Raw genomic sequence first — 8,310 nt, forward strand, 5'->3', positions numbered from 1 at the left:
GTAACCCCTGAGCATCTGGTCCAACCCTTGTGGAAAGCAATATAGAGATTTCTCCAAAAGCTGGAAGTTGAGATCCCATACGATACAGCTATACCACTCCTAGGGAAATATCCTAGGAACACAAAAATACAATACAAAAATCCCTTTCTCACACCTATGTTCATAGCAGCGTTATTTTTAATAGCCGGACTCTGGAAACAGCCTAGATGCCCTTCAACTGATGAATGGTTAAAGAAACTATGGTACATATACACAATGGAATATTATGCAGCCATCAGAAGAGATGAAGTCATTAAATTTCCCTATACATGGATCTATATGGAATCTATTATGCTGAGTGAAATAAGTCAGAGGGAGAGAGATAAACACAGAATGGTCTCCCTCATCTATAGGTTTTGAGAAAAATGAAAAATATTTGTGTAGTGATTCTCAGAGACAAAATAGAGGAGGACTGGAGGGTCCAGCTCCCGATATGAAGCTCACCATAGGGATTGTTTAGTGCAGTCACAGAGATAATTACACTGAAAACTATCATAAGAAAATGTGACTGTATGAGGGAAGTAGAAAGTCTGTCTAGATACAGGCTGGTGTGGGGTGGGAGGAAGGACACTTGGGATATTTCTCAAAAAAAAAGAAAAAAGAAAAAAAAAGAAAGAAAAGATAAGGCCTCCCAATTCTTACCACAGGCTGTGTTCTTTACACTGACTGTATAGAAAGAGGAGGTACAGTAAATACATCCCATATACACCTCGACACAGGCCCTTTGCCTGGTCTGTATTGTGAATTGGGGGACAAAACAAACAAACAACAAAACACACAAAAAAAAAACAAGCAAATTTAACTCAGACCTTTTTTTAATGCCTTGCACAAAAGTAAAAAAAATGAATTAATGACCTTCACATTAGACCTGAAAACCATAAGGTACATAGAGATAAACATTGGCAAAGCACTCCATAACACTGAATTGAAGGTATCTTGAAGGCATCTTGAAGATATAAAAAAATACCATTGACCATGCAAGTGGAAGAAAAAATATAAACATATGGGACTATATTAAACTAAGATGCTTTTTCACCTCAAAGGAAACAGTATATAGGATAAAATTAATGCCCACAGAATACAGTGATCATTTTCCCAATAAATATCGAATAAGTTTTTAATATGTAAGGCATATACAGCATTGGTACAGCTTAGGAAGAAGAAAAAAACTAACCCCATTCAGAAATAGGGAAAAAGAGATGAACAGACATTTCCTCAAAGACAAAATAAAAAAGATAAAAATTGCACATGAAGAAAAGCTCATTATTGTTAATCATCAGGTAAATGAAAATAAGAGCAACACTGAGATATCGTCTCTTAATATGTGGGGACTCAGCTTCAATTTTACACAAGAAATTATTGTCATAGGAGAAGGTGCTTTTGGCCAGGAGGTGACAAGCAGCTTCTTGGATCTTACTGATCTTCTTTCTTCTGCTGCTTTCCCTGCCACTTTTATTAGCCAGAGTTAACACAAATCTCCTGAGGGTCAGTGTTGATGTAATTAAGGGTATTTGTGCTAATTAACTCAGAAAAGGTGAAAGGTAAAAGTAAAGCTATTTTAAAGGTACATGACATCATATGACAACAGAGAGATTGCTACATAATATAAAGTTCAGAAACAACTAGTGCTGACAAGATGCAAGGAAAAATATACTCAATTCCTGCTAATGGGAATGCCAACTATTCAGTTACACAACAATATGGATATTCCTAAAATAATTATAAATTGAACTTTCATATGACTCAAATACCATTTCTAGGAATATAACATCGAAGTCCAAATTAATAATGCATAAAAGTCATATGAACTGTTCGTCAATTGCAGTACTAATCACAATAGCCAGAATCTGAAAACAACCCATGTTCCTAAAACAGAGGAGTGACTACAGGAATGTCACATCTACACAATGAAATACTATGCAGCTGTTCAAAAAAAAATGAAGTCATGAAATTTGTTTATACATCTATGGATATGGAGAGTAAAATGCTTAGAGAAATGAATCTTAAGGTGAAAGATATACACAAAAGCATCACATTCACTTTGAGGGAAATCTGTACAATGTTCTGCTGAAATATTACCATTTCAGTGGTGTTAATATTTCCAATTCATGATAGTATGCTATTAATATAGAGCAACAATAGATATTAGGGCCAGGAGGATCCTGCATTGTTAGGAGGCTTGCTATAAATAGTAGGGTAGTTCAATTAGAATTGGAAAGGATCCACTATGACAGTGATAACTAGAAATAATCACTCTAGACAAGAAGTGCTTCAGAAAAGTGATAACCCTTTAGTAACAATAATGCAAACTTTAGTGTCAAAAGGACAAAATGGAAGAAAGAGAACAAAAATATTTGACAAAGAGGCAGGCAAGGGGGAGTAGAAGGGGGGACTGAAAGGGAAACTGGGGACTTTAATGGTGGGAAGTGGGCACTGGTGAAGCAATGTGTGTGCACTGGTGAAGGAATAAGTATTAGACATTGGTGACTAATAATTAACAAATTTGTGACTGTGTAATACATGTGATTCAATTAATGGATTTTTTATTAAAATATATACACATATGTATAAATATATATGTACATATTTTATGTATATATAAAGGCCAGAGCTAAAGATACTAAACACAGAGTCAATAACACTGGAATAATGAGACCCAAACATTAACAACAAAACTTAAAAAGTTGTATGTATTGATTGTAAGCTGGGAAGAGTTGAATTGAGGAGGAACGTATAGATGTTGGTGGAGGGAGATTAACACTGGTGTTGGGATTGTTGCTGAAAGATTATATGTCTCGTTCCCAACTATGACTTTTTCATAAATTACAATGCTTCAAAACTTCAAATAATATTTCCATACAAAATGATATTTTAAAAATTGATAAGGTCAAAAATTACTAAACTTTACTAAACTGATTTTAAGCTTAAGAGAAAAAAAATTCCTCCACATCTATGGATATGATCACAAGGTTTTATTCCTTTAATTTAAATAATTTATTCTTTCTATATATTTATATACTTATTCCTTTTATTTGGATGGTATAGCATATTGATTGACTGGCATATGTAAAACCATCCTTGCATCTCTATGTGAATCCTACTTGTTCATGATTTATTACCTTCTTTATGAATGCTTGATTCTATTTTTTGCTAGTATTTTGTTAAGCATCTTTGCATCTTTGTTCATTAGGAATATAAGCTTTTAATTGTCTCTCTTTTTTGGTGTATCTGTCTGCTTTTGTTATCAGGGTGTTAGCTTCATAAAGAGAGTTTGATACTGTTTCTGTTCCTTCAATTTCCAGGAAGAGCCTGAGAAACATTGGCAGTAGGTACTCTAAAAGTCTGAAAAAAAAATAACTTTTGAATCCATCTTAGCCTGGGCTTTTGTTTTGGGGAAGCAATTTAATTGTTATTTTAATTTCCCCTGAAGTGATAGGTCTGTTCAAATATATATTCCATGTCATCTTGATTCAAGATTTAAGATGTTTAGAAGTGAAATAATTTGTCCATTTCCTCCAGGTTCTCTTGTTTTGTGGCATAAAGATTCTCAAAATAATCTGATTGCAATCAAAAACAGAGAAAAGAAGGGGAATCTGATTTGCACCAGGTGTTCAGAAAGCCTTGACAGGTAAGCTGACCCACTCCATCAAGGACAGACATAGAGGAGAGAAGCCATGAAGGAAAGATTCTTCATGGCTGTACATTTATCTGGCATGAAATGTAGAAAAATCACTCTGCAACTGTGACATCGGGAAAACAATGAAGGCCTCCAGTAGGCTTAGAGAATGAAATTAGTAGCTCTGATGACTTGAAAAGTATCAGTCACCTATTAAGCCTTTCACTGAGTACTTCGAAGAAGAAATATGGAGGATGCTCATAGAACTCAAAGAAAGCATGAAACAAACTGAACAAAGCACAAATAAGAATCAAGAGGATGTGAAAGGAGAAATGAGAAAACTTCAAACTAAAATAACAGGACTGAAAAACTTGGTAGGTAAAAAGAAAACATCACTTTAAAACCTCTCTAACAGAGTAACAGCGGCTGAGGACAAAATAAGTGAGCTGTAAAGTGAAATGCATAACAATTCCACGAAAAAGAAGAGGCTGAAAAAGAATCTTAACACCAAAATTCAGGCAACTGAAAAATCTTCAAAGAATGTGAACAGACAAAAATAGAAGTTTGATATTTGGTATTTCTGTGTGATGTTTTCTCCTTTCTGTTCTCATATTCTCTTGATTCTTATGGGTTTCATTTGCATAGTTTCTTTTAGTTCTTTGAAAGCCTTAACATTTCCTCTCTAAAGTCCAAGGATATCAATCAGGTGACTGATGTTAGTCAGGTAATCATAACTAGCATCTTTGGTCATCAAGTGTGGTGAAATTCTTCTTATTTTTCCCATTTTGACTTTTGTAGTGTGATGCTGTATTTTATATGTAATTGTGGAACTATTTCAGTAGAAGAAACTCACAGCCTTTCCACTTAGCTGATGGCCATCTTCTTAGCATGGTTCACACACTTCAGTTCAATTAAAAAATGAAATTTTTAAAATCCAAACTATGGTCAGAGACAAAGCCATATTCGTTGATGTTAACAATTCTCAGTCTAATTCAAAATGATGTTTTTTTAGTCCAAACTCCACCCACGGTCCGGATTACACACCTCATTTCCATTCAAAATAGTGTTATTACGCAAATATGCGCATAGTCCACAACTGCTACCACTGTGCTCACACAACTTAGTTATTTTCAAAATGGCTCTTTTTATCTTTCAAACTTCAGTGACAGCCCGATGACCCTACTTCTGTGCTTACACACTTTAGTTCAATTTAATATGGTACTTTTTCCAGTACAAAACCAATCCAAAGTCCACAGCTTCTCCTGTTGGGCTCACACACCTCAATTCAATTAAAAAACACCTCAGTTCAATTCAAAATGGCACTTTTTTTTACATTCAAACTTTGCTCACCAGGTATAATTTTCTGACACAGAACTCAAAATATATCTTGTATTCTAGATTTTTAATCAATCACTATATATTTTATTCAGTTACTTCATATATTTATCTTTCTTCTTTTATCTACATTACTGATGTCATGATAAATAAACTCAAATCCACTTTTATCTGATTTCTTCTACTATTTCAAATTATGTCCATCTAAACACAATGATTCAGTATTCTTCCATATTATGACTCTCTCCGGGTGAGCAAGTTTTAGAGTTACTGAAAGAGTAAAAGAATTATGAGGATTATTCAAAGTTGGCATCAAAATGGTGATCACAGTCCATTTCCCAGAGCAAGACACAAAATAGATCAAACACAAGAGATTGAACAGTATAAGAAAATTATTGGGTACACAGTGATCTGTGAAGTTACACAGAATCTGTACAAGAATTTTAAGATAGTGAATGCTTACTTCTCTTGCTGTTGAAGAATGTGAAAAGATTATTTGGTTTTCTTGAGATTGTTAAATAATTTGCAGGAAAAATATAAGGTATCTTTTTTAATCGTAAAACAAATATTTTTAAAGGATTATAACAAGTAAAGCTGTAAGAGCAACACCTCTGTGTTACACAAATCATGATAGTTATTCCATAAAAAATGAAATCCGATGGACCTGTGTTTGCTTATTTGTGCAAATATTAACTGAGTGATGTAGGGAATATATTTGTAATATTCGCATATAATAACTTATTCAAAGTGGAAATAAAATTTTATCTAAATTACATAATTTCCTTTATTTACTTTAAATTTTTATAAAGATATCGTGATTTGCAAAATTGTCTATAATATAGCTGTTTTAGAGATAAAGTATTCCAAACAATCCTGCTACTAACATCCTTTTAAGTCTACCAATGCCATCAGTTTCCTCCTCACCACAAATCCTGATTAGTTGGCAGTCATATAACACATCTAATTTATATTTTTGCTCCAATAATACTTAAAATAATGACAATTAGAATAATCAGAAAATAAATAATATAGGGCAATTTGTGAAAACAGGTTGCTATTTGATTTTGACCAATTATAAAAAAATTGAAATAATATTGTAGAGGACAGTATAGTATCTATTCCTATTTACATAATACATTTCTAAACTCTGGCATCTTACTATACATATATAGCATTACATTTTATTTTGTACTTAAATCATTGTGACAACTAGCGTACCTCATCTATCATAAACTTCCTTAGAAAACGAATTAATATATTTTAGTTTTCATAAAATAGAAAAGCATACAAACTAAAATATTATTAAGTATGATGAGAATTAAGAAAAATAAAATGAGATTATAGCACTTAGAAAATGTGATTTACTGAAGCAGAAGTCTCATGCCCCAATTCCAAGGAATTGAGAAATGTGAGTCTGGAAGCTAATACCTACACAAAATTAATCCACACAAAGTTAAAGAGAATAAAATTGGTTCAGAAAATTTCCATCACAAACTTTCCACTTACTATCAAAAGATACCAGTAGGCAAATAGACTAAATGTGGAAACTGAAACCACAGCAGCTTCTCCCTGAGATCCGAGGCCTACATTGGAAAAAGAAAGACCACTCCCTTGGGTAGAGAACAGGTAAAGGTATGGGACCAATCCAGAGGTATTTCTAGCCCATGAGTAACAAGCACAAGTAAAGAAGAATTATCCTGAATAGAGAGAAAATCAGTTACTACACTAATTTACAAAAATAAAATAATTTTATATCAGAAATATTGAATTATAGATATTGCTTTGCCTGTACTATATGTAAAATATTGAAATAAAAATCTCTCTTTTAAAGAAAACCTGTTCATATCACCAGTGTAACTAAAGCAGCACTCTAAACTTACTTAAGGTGCAGCCACCAAATTTTGTAATGAACCTACTAAGGTGGTAGACAGAAAATGGGGAAAGAGGAAGGGGCTCAGGAATGATAGAATATGGTAACACCGGTATGGAACTTTACATTGATTGCGATATTGGTGTTTAAATATTATATGTTTAAACCTTAAAAAAACTGGTAATGCAGAACAATAAAGTCATGTATTCATTATAAAATTTATAATAATTCTAAGCAATCTAATAATAAACATATCTTTATTAACCTAGTATAGAGAAATCATATGTCCTATACTGATATTCACATGTTGGAAAGATTTTCCTGTTCTTTAAACATCTTTTAGTGCATTTTGCATAATCGGTTTCAAGGCTATTTTCCCTAAGCTATTACCTGTACATTTAACTAACACTTCTTCTAATATAAATAATGATCTATCTGGATATAACATTCTTTGTGAGGTTTTCCTTTTTTTACATTTTTGTAATATATCCTTACATTCACTTATGGCTTTAGAGTCTCATTTGATTTTTTTAATATATAAATCTTTATTTAAGCACCATGATTACAAGCATGTTTGTAGTTGGGTTTCAGTCATAAACAGAATCTCATTTGAGAAATCTGCCGTGCATCTTAGAAGCTATCCTCTGTAGGTAGGTGTTTAATTTTTGATTATAATAATGGGATCTATAGTTAATTATAATATAAATGTGTCAAGCATAGAATGATCCAAAACCAATCCCACCTATCCCGTGGCCTCCCCTCCTCAAATGTCCCAATATCTCTTCAATTTCTCACAGCCCCCACTTAACAGGCACAATTTAATCAAATTGATTTTTACCCAAAAAAAGCAGATAAAATTATAAGAAAATATATCTATGTCAGTTAGTTTGTTATATTTAATTCTATGTCTCACAATGGCATTAAAGTCATTGAAAGAGTACACAGCTAATTGGTGCTGTTTGAGCCTTCTGGGCTATTGCTTTGGTTCATTGACCTTTGTGGGCTTCTATGCAACTTTTCCACCAAATTGTCTGCTCAAACTGAACTGTTAGTATTTTGAAATTTTGAGAATGTGTTGCACTCCAGGAGCTGTGGAACATACCATTTATATGGCCAACGAAGTCAGATGTGAAAATTGTTGGAACTATCTCGAAGGAAAAGTGTCTCCTTGCCTCTGTTCCCAGAAGGCCACAGAGATTGATCTATCTGAGATTATTTGATTATGAGACTCCTTTATATATTTTTTTTTAAAAAAAATGTGCTTGAATTATAAAGCAATGCACAATATATGCTATATATTTTTGTTATAATGCAAGGATGAGCCTCAAATAAGTCTATAAGAAACCTGAATAAAATCTCAGGAATACAATTACTTGTGATGTGTTTTTCAATTATACAAATCAAAACTCCAGTTCTAGGTGAACACTGATTATTTTGGAAAATATTTTTT

General features: G+C 32.9%; 1 non-coding gene across 1 annotated transcript; it reads left to right on the forward strand.

The window, feature by feature from the left end:
* Positions 1-664: 664 nt before the first annotated feature.
* On the forward strand, positions 665-797 carry LOC126005106 (small nucleolar RNA SNORA51). The gene has a single exon (XR_007494283.1). It is a non-coding gene; the product is annotated as a small nucleolar RNA SNORA51 (small nucleolar RNA).
* The last annotated feature ends 7,513 nt before the right edge of the window (positions 798-8,310 follow it).

This window comes from Suncus etruscus, chromosome 3 (assembly GCF_024139225.1).
Source record: "Suncus etruscus isolate mSunEtr1 chromosome 3, mSunEtr1.pri.cur, whole genome shotgun sequence".
In the NCBI taxonomy this organism is placed as follows: Eukaryota; Metazoa; Chordata; class Mammalia; order Eulipotyphla; family Soricidae; genus Suncus; species Suncus etruscus.